Source organism: Silene latifolia, chromosome 6, assembly GCF_048544455.1.
Source record: "Silene latifolia isolate original U9 population chromosome 6, ASM4854445v1, whole genome shotgun sequence".
NCBI classification, from domain to species: domain Eukaryota; kingdom Viridiplantae; phylum Streptophyta; class Magnoliopsida; order Caryophyllales; family Caryophyllaceae; genus Silene; species Silene latifolia.
The window spans coordinates 54,382,290-54,391,577 of record NC_133531.1 but is presented as its reverse complement, the minus strand read 5'-3'; positions in this window follow the sequence as shown (position 1 = coordinate 54,391,577).

Sequence of the window (9,288 nt, the reverse complement as noted above, 5' to 3'; positions counted from 1 at the left end):
CTAGTCGTGTCAGCCTGAAAAGGCTGATTTAGACTCGGCTAACTGCCGTGTCAGTCTAATGACTGATTTAGGCGTATGCCGTATTTTAGATGAGGTGGTCGTGTCAACCTTCAAAGCTGATTTAGACCAGTCGTGTCGGCCTGAAAAGACTGATTTGGACTTAGCTAGCTGCCGTGTCAGTCTAATGACTAATTTAGGCGTTTGCCGCATTCTGACTACTTAACCTTGTTCATGACGCAAGGTGTGTTCATCATGTTTAAAGCCGACAGGGGCGTACCTTAGGCAAGTTTATCGTCATTCTAAGACCAATGGGATGTTGCAGGATTCTGGTAGCTCAGAGATCCCTGCGTTCCATATGTGTGTGCATGCATGTTGGGGCCCTAATTGATTGCATCGATTACTCGGTATTGCGAGCTACGTCTAGGGGGTGGTATCCAGGGTAGCTGGATGAGCTTGAAGCTGTCAGCCAGGCTCCCTTTCGTATGTTCCACAGGCCGCCTGGTGAGGGTGCTCCTAATGGAGAAATTTAGGTTAGGCATGTTGGAGTGCCATATGCCTTATCACCCCACCTTTGCAGTTGACAGTCCTGCTAGCTACACTTTCAATGTAGCCTAGATATTAGAGTTCAAAGTAATGCATTTAAAGAAGCCTGAAAATAGGAAATTTTCTCAGAGCAATGTGAAGTACCTGACGCTTTCTCATGGGGTGCCAGAGCAATTGTGGTCCCAGGAAGCTTACAGACCACACAACTCCAATAGTATGCCTACTACCGTTTTTTTTTTGGCTTTTTTGGACACACTACTCTGTACACTAAACTCTACTTATTATCAAAAGTGATACCTCTTCAGGTGAAGTATGTTCCATGGTTTCTGTATGATTTGACCGTCCATGGTCATTAATCTATATGCCCCATGGCCAACAACGCCTTCTACCTGGTATGGTCCTTCCCATTTCTGCCTGCCTTACGATTCTTGGTGTTTTGGAATATTTCACGGAGAACCAGGTCTCCTACCTCCAGGAGCCTGACTTTTACGTTCTTGTTGTAACTCCTGACAACTGACTGTTGTAGGCAGCCAGACGTATTTTTGCACTTGCTCGCAGCTCGTCTATTGTATCCAGGCTCCTGATCATCTCTGCACTGTTTAGTTCCCCTGTCATACATCCGTACCTGTGAGTTGGAACTAAAACCTCTGATGGAATTACTGCTTCTGCGCCAAACACCAGGCTGAAGGGTGTCTGGCCTGTCGCCGTCTTTGGTGTCGTTGGTCGATCCCTCTTGAGAGATTTAGTTTTCGGTACTTGTCGTTAGGAGCACCTAGAACAAAACAAAATTTATATCTCCACAAACAACTCTACTATTAGTAAAGAGGCAAGTAAAGGTCGGATCCCAAGGGACGGGTATTGAAGTAAGATTTTCAATTGTAAGTAGCGGTGTCTAGGGGTGTCACAATTTGGGGTTGGAATAGAAGATCACTAAACTAAATAGCAATGAAAGTAAACAAGCAAGATGATTAAAAAGGGGTGTAAACAATTGATAAAAGGCACTAGGGTGTCATGGGGTCATAGGGGATTCATGGGAATTGATCATACAAACATATTCTCAAATTATAAGCAAGCAATTATTGTTGTGATGGATCGAGTTGGTTTATATCTTACAATCCTAGGAAAGTTTGGGTCCTGGAGCCGAATCGATTAGATTGTACAACACCTACAAGTCGACTTAATATTCCCTACTCAACTATATGCATGGTCTAATGAGACTCGAGTTGGTTTATGTCTTACAAGTCTCATTGAAAAGGTAAGTGATGGGTAAAAAATGCAAGGATTCATAGGCTCGCATTTATCAAACATAACATGTGCATAAGTTGAGATCACAACAAGCAAGCAAATAAACTATGAAAACATATTAAATTAAGCATGAATCATCCCCCATGTTGGTTTCCCCTAATTACCCATTAACCCTAGTTAAGGAAACTACTCACTCATTATCATGTTGAGCATGCTAGCAAGGTTGTCAATCATACCAACAAAGTAAAACATGATGAATAAATAAAGATGATTAACAATAATTAAAAAGGGATTAAGAGAATTATACCTACTAATGATTCCAATAATAAAGTAAAGAATAATAGAAGTACTTGATGATTGATTGGAAGGTTGTCAATCTCCCAATAATAACCCAAATAATCTTCAATTACCCAAAATAAAAGATGAACAAAAGAGAGATTAAGGAAATGAGATTTGTATTAAGACTTGATTAAAAGTTAATTTCAAGATTAAGAAGAGATTATAATGATATAAACTACACTAAAGATTGATAAGAAGAACATGATTATCTAATTAGACTAATGGGGTATTTATAGTGGGGATTAGGTACACAAATTAGGGTTTACTAAGGGCTTAAATGACGATTACGTCCTTGAGGAATCGCTCCTCTCAAAAGATATGCGAGTCTCCTTTTTGCCGGTCTTTCCGAGATATGCGCATCCTTCATAGAACAAGGAGAGAATGGAAAGTTGCTGTAACACAATCCGAGCGTCCAAGGCACGGGACGAGCGGATTGTGGCCTTGTTGGACGAGCGGATTGTCTGGCTGGACGGGCGGATTGTGGTGTTTTTGGACGGGCGTCCCTCTGGCAAAGACGCTCGGATTCCTGGTCTTGGGCGGGCGTCCCGAAGGCAATCCGCTCGGATTCTGGGTCAGCCTCTTCCTTTCTTCTTTTCTTCCTCCTTCTTCCAACAATCCTCGGGGATCTTGTTGAAGATGCAAGGATCTTTTCTCATCATTGCCCAACTACTACAATATGTACAAAGGCCTTCTAGTCTTGTCTTCTCTTTGATGCTTGGTCATTGAATTCAATCAATTTAGCTCTATTTTGCCATGAAAATGCAAGGTTTGCACTCCTTTCCTACCAAGGGGACAAAGCCTCAAAGAATATGCAAAACAAAGGACTAAAGACAATAAATGACCTAAATATGCACTAAAAAGCATGGGAACAAGGCTAATTCGGGGACTAAATATGCTCAAATAATGGTCACATCAAATATCCCGAAACCAAACCTTTGCTCGTCCCGAGTAAAGAGGTGACAAAAACTAGGACCGTTATTTAAACTAACCTAATAGCATAGCCGATATGAGACAATTAATGGGTCTCACTCCGCCCCTTCAACTCACAACAAGACAACCATGAGGTAGGATGCCTTCTTGCAAGGCAAGGTGGGTCTTGCCAAAATGGAGACACATCCAAGCATTAAAGCACACAAAATCAAGTAATGGATGCATCTACAAAAGAATAGCCACTTTCCTCATATAAGTGGCGTAAATTATCTACAAGGGAAGCAATTCAAGGGTACACACTCCTTATTATATGAAATTTCTTCATACTACTAAGCCTAGAAGGATACCAAAAAATCACCTCCAAATTGTGTCAAGCTAGGGTACCTTTGTCCTCAATCGTTAAATGCTTTTGTCAAGAGTAGACTCCCTATGGTGTTAGAAACACTGGAGGATCGCGGAATTCCCCTTCTTGCCTAGACAAGAAGAAGGGTCGTCCCCTTTCTACCATGCACAAAAATGGATACGATGGATAAAGGGATTAATAGTATTTGAGTTTCATTTGGGAGTTTGCTTTTGTTGTTGTTTTTCCCCCCCAATTTCTTGTGGCATATAACATTTGAGAACACTTTCTTTTGCCATTTCTTTTGATTTTTGGCATTTCAACACTTGACAACTTTTCAACTTATTGCATTTTCTTTTGAACATTTTCAAAGTCACCCCATATGTAGCGAGGGTGCCTTATATTTGAAGCATAGGAGTTTATTTTTGCTCCTCTTTTCATTTGATGCAAATTGCAAACTTTCTTTCACTTTTCATTTCATTTCTTGAACTCAAATTTGAATAATTTTTGTGCCCATTCCCTTTGATGACAAAAATGTATGGTAGAACATGGATGAATGATGGTTGCATGGTTTCAAGGGTCACCTTGGAATAAACGGTAGCCAAGGAGTTATCACACCACAAGGTACTCTTAACTAGGCCTTAATCCATCGGTCAAAGGATACTAGCATGACACATCCTAGGGTGTTTTACAAGTATTCTAACAAGCAAAGTTTTAAGAAGAAAAATCATCTACTAGGGCCTATATACACTTGTCAAGCTTCCCAAGTAGACGGTTTCACAAAATTTTTCTAACATGCAAACTACATGCCATGATGCAACTAACACTTATAAATCCTAATGCATATGCTTCTACCAACTAGTATGTCAAATAATTTAAATACAAGTCCTAAATTCACATTGTTTATACCGCATCAATCAAAATAAAGCCACATAGTCATTAACATAGAGAGGAAAAAGGAGATTGGAAAGATCATACCATGCGGTCTTCAATATCCTCATGTCTCAGATGTGGCGTAGTCGATCAATGTGACCAAGGATAGACAAACATAATATATACAAACAATATATACAAGACTACACTACAAAGGAAATGAACTTGTTTTTGGATTTTCAATTTTTCAATTTTTTGATTTTTTGATTTTTTGATTTTTTCAAAATTTTTGATTTTTTTGGATTTTTGAATAAAAGTCAAGTTAGAATTTCCCATCCCAACACTAATATGGGCATTGTCCTCAATGGCCAATATAATAGGAAATTATGCAAGTATGATGCATGATTTCTAAACTAAATGCAAGCTATACTAGGCTACACTACATGATGCATGGGTTTTTGTTTATGGCGGAGAACGTAATTTAGATTACCTCCCGTTGCGTATGCATGTACTTCCCCAAACCAAGATAGACATTATTTCTAATGTCTTCAATTTCGGGGTAGTTCATGCACACGAAATGCAATGCATGAAATTATAAATTGTCATTTTGGATTTTTCATGTGGGAACAATAAAAAGAACACCTCAATGGGGCCAAGGTGTTAGTCCTCCGTGTTTCTAGGACTCTCCAAACTATGATCAAGATAAAATAAAGAAAACAAAAGAAGTAGACAAACATCAAGAGTGTAGGAGTCTCCAAGGTTTGCTAATCCTCCATCATATCATCATTATCATCATTTTCTCCATGGATGTGGAATCATCTCCACTCCCATCTTCACTTCCACTTCCTTGATCTTGCTCACTTTCTTCATCATTTTCATTAGCCTCTTCTTCTTCAACATTTTCTTGAACCTCTTGTTCTTCACCTACCTCTTCATCAACACCCTTATCATCAAAAACCTCATCATCGACATTTTCATCTTCACCCGGTCTTTCACCACTAGATGTGCTCGGAAAGAAAACCTCCCTATCCGCCCAACTAGGCAAAGGACATGATGGATCAAGTAGTCCTTGCCTAGCTAAATGAAGGAGGGGCGGATATTGGGCCTTGTAGGCATCCACTCGATCATTATATGCTTGTTTGTGCATTTCTCTCATGAGTAGGGTCATGTAATCATTTCCTACTTCAACATCCTTGGGTTTGAACTCTTGATATTCGAATGGGTAGGGTGGTGTGACAATGGAGGAGGAGGGCTCTTCAATCTCGCCCCTTTATTGACGGATGATGTACTCGGCTTCCTTGGAGAGTGGAAGAAGGTAGTTTGTTCGGTGAACACTCAATCGGCAAATCTTTGAAGGCAAAGTGAAGGATCTAGCATCATTGGTTAGCTACCCATAGTCGGTGTCAAGAGAATTATGCTTGACCCACTTATACTTGTTAATCATGGTGTCCATATCAATGAGATGGCCCCCTTTGATCGCCACATAGGTGTTATCTTTGTTGAAATTTGGGTCAAAGTGCTTGGCCAAGAGAGTAACTAGACCTCCATTTACAATATGAGCGGTGCCTTCCTTACCACAATCGACATTAAGCCATCTTTCCATCAAAAGCCTTAGAGCATTATATGGCTTAGTGAATTCCCTTCCTATATTCAAGGCCGACTCAAGTAAAACACAATCGAGCTTGGTAAAATGATTAGTGCCTTTTATTGCTATTATAGTATTCCCGATGACCTTGTGCCACACTCTAATGCCCGGATGGTGGACTAATAGAGCACGACAAGCATGAAAGCTCACAAATTTCTTCCCGGAAATTGCCTCCCAAAGAGGAGCGGGGTCATACTTTTCGGGCATCTTGTGATAATATGGTGTATCACTAAGGCCTAATATCTTACTCAAAACATCAAAGGTGATGCGTCTATTCACATTTGCAAGGCGAAACTCGATGTATTCTCTAGTCTCTACCTTAGTCACTTTCAATGAACTTATGAATTCCAAGGTAAGGGAGGGGTATGTCAATTCTCTTATGGTAAACAATTTACCCAATCCCATGGCTTTAAAGAAAGTTTTTGTTTGTTCAAGGACACCCAATTTGTTCAAGGCATCTTCACAAATGAATTTGGTGGGCAAAATGGCTTTCTTAGCATACTTGGCAAATGTATCCCTATGGGAGTCGGAAATGAAAATTACCTCCGGATAGTTGGATAATTGAGCGATTTCCGGAGTTGTTGATGTTGAAGCTTCCAAGGGAGGATCTTGTTGTCGTTGAACTTCCAAGTTTGCATTAGAAACCACCATAGCCATAGAAGCTTTCTTTGCTTGAAGAGTTTGTTGCCTTTTTGAAAGTGTCTTTTCTTTGAGTGCCTTTGTTGCTCCTTTTGTTCTTGCCATTGTTGATTACACCAAGAAAAGATTGAAAATCTTCAATTTCTAATTATGCCCAAATCGATTTAAGATGAAAGGATTTTGCTTTGTATTTCAGAAATCGACTCAAAGGTTGAAGATTTTGGGACTTGAATCAATTTTTGTTGCAAATGGAGTGATTAATTCTTGTTGTGAGGAAGTTTTGATTTGTTTTTGTGGAATTTGGTTGAGGAAATTTTGTTTTTGGTGATGGAGAGGATGAGGGTTTTGGGGTTTTGGGGTTTATGGGTAGTGTTTGAATGTTTGAATGAATGAAATGAATGTGGGAAGGGGGTTTAAAACACCCAAAAAATTCAAAACAGCAGGGGAAAGACGAGCGGATTCCCGTCGGGACGCTCGGATTCTGCTCAAATGGGCTTCAGGAAAAATCGCCTTAAGACGAGCGTCTTTCAGAGAAGACGAGCGGATTCTGCAATGTAGGACGAGCGGCTTTCCTCAAAGACGAGCGGATTCTGTTACAGGAACTTTGCTTAATGTGCACTGGCAAAAAGACGTGCGCCTTTCTACAAAGACGAGTGGCCAGTTTCAGACGAGCGTCTTCTCAGCTGGGACGCTCGGATTCTCTTACAGACCAAATTTTTTTATTTTTACAGCTCAAAAAGACGAACGGATTCTTCCTTGGATGCTCGGATTCCTATAAGATGAGCGGATTACCCATAAGCCGCTCGGATTCCTCCTGGTCTACCTGGATTCAGGTCCATCCGTGCACTTGCATAACCCGTGTCATTTTCATTCTTCAAATCCCGTGTTCTTCATTGTAGGGGCACTACAAAGTCATGAATAGCCTAGGAAATTGCTATCCCCCACACTAAGTTAAAACACTACACATCAATAAAATCATTAGTCCCTCCCTCACTTCTCTCAAAAATGATGAATATCTTGATCAAGGCACAAAAATTCAAAAATGACAAAAATGCAATGTAAGAATTAAAATGCAAGTTAGGGAGTTAGAAATATTTACAAATGGTGGTTTGGATAGGACTCTACCAAACTCCCATCCTTAGTGAGATGTTATGGGGGCATGGCCAAGGTGTTGTTGATGTTACTCAACACCTTGAAGAAGTAGTCAAAAGCTTGTTCATTATCATGATAAAGATCCTCAATAGATCTTTGCACTTGTTGTCCTTCATGTTAGTCTTGATCGATAGCATTACCAATATAGGGATTGAAAATCCCTTCAAACTCGTCATCCCAAAGACCGCAAACTTCGTCTACTTGGTAACTAAAGATCTATTGAGTTTATAGAGACAACTCTCCCACCTTCTTGTTTTGGCCAAGAAGGCCATCTTCTTCATTGCTTGACTTTGGTGAGCTTTTCAAGCTCTCTTTGTTACAATTCCCTTGCTCTTTTGATGGAGCTTCATCAACTTTCTTCTTCCATTGAAATTCCGACTTCTTCCTCTCATCCTTCCGACTATAATGATCAACCATAAAACATGGTTCATGCAAACGGGGAGCTCTCATGGTCTTGTCAAGATTGAAAGTTATGCTCTCATCTCCCACCTCTAGAGTGAGCACTCCATGCTTCACATCTATCACCGCACTCGCGGTGTGCAAGAAAGGTCTACCTAGAATGATTGGAATATTGGAGTCTTCTTCCATGTCAACAATGACAAAGTCCACCGGGATGAAAAATTTGCCAACTCTTACGGGAACATCTTCCCATATCCCTAATGGTGTCTTCGTCGATCTATCGGCCATTTGGAGTGTGATTTTGGTACATTTAAGCTCTCCCATCCCTAACCTTTTACTTACCGAATACGGCATAACACTCACACTAGCCCCTAGATCACATAAGACCTTGTTAATCATTGTGTCGCCAATGGTACACGGTATTGAGAAGCTTCCAGGATCTTTAAGTTTCGGAGGTGAACTCCCTTGAAGGATTGCACTACTCACGTTAGTGAAGGCGATGGTTTCAAGCTTCCGGATCGACTTCTTTTTTGTAAGGATGTTCTTCATGTACTTCGCATAGGCCGGCACGTGATTGATTAATTCCTTAAAAGGAATCGAGACTTCCAAATTCTTCACAATTTCCATAAATTTTCCAAGTTGGTCATCAAATTTGGGCTTAGCTTGAGGACTTGGAAAGGGAAGTCTAATCCCAATGGGTTCCTTCTCCTTGGTCTTGTCTTCACTGTTCTTTGAAACTTCTTCTTTTGTTGGTTCTCCATCTTTGGAGTTTTGCACAACTTCTTCTTTGTCACTAGCTTCCACAACTTCACCCTCAACTTGCTTCTTTGGTGCTTCATATCTCGTACCACTCCTCAAGTGGATGGCACTAACCGTTTCATGTCTCGGGGGATTACTTTGAGGTGGTAATTGCCCCTTTTGTCTTTGTGAGCTTGAAGATGCTAGTTGAGTCAATTGGGTTTCCAACATTTTGGTGTGGGCTAGGATGTTGTTGATGGTGATTTCCTTTGCTTGACTATCCTTTTGCATTTGAGTGAAAAACTCTTGTAGATTCTTTTGCATTTGGAGGACCGCTTTTTGAACATCAAAACCTTGGTCATTTTGTTGATTGTATGGAGTTTGATTTTGGTAACCTTGGTTTTGGTTGTAAAAGGGTCCTTGATTTTGGTTTCTCATGGGAGGT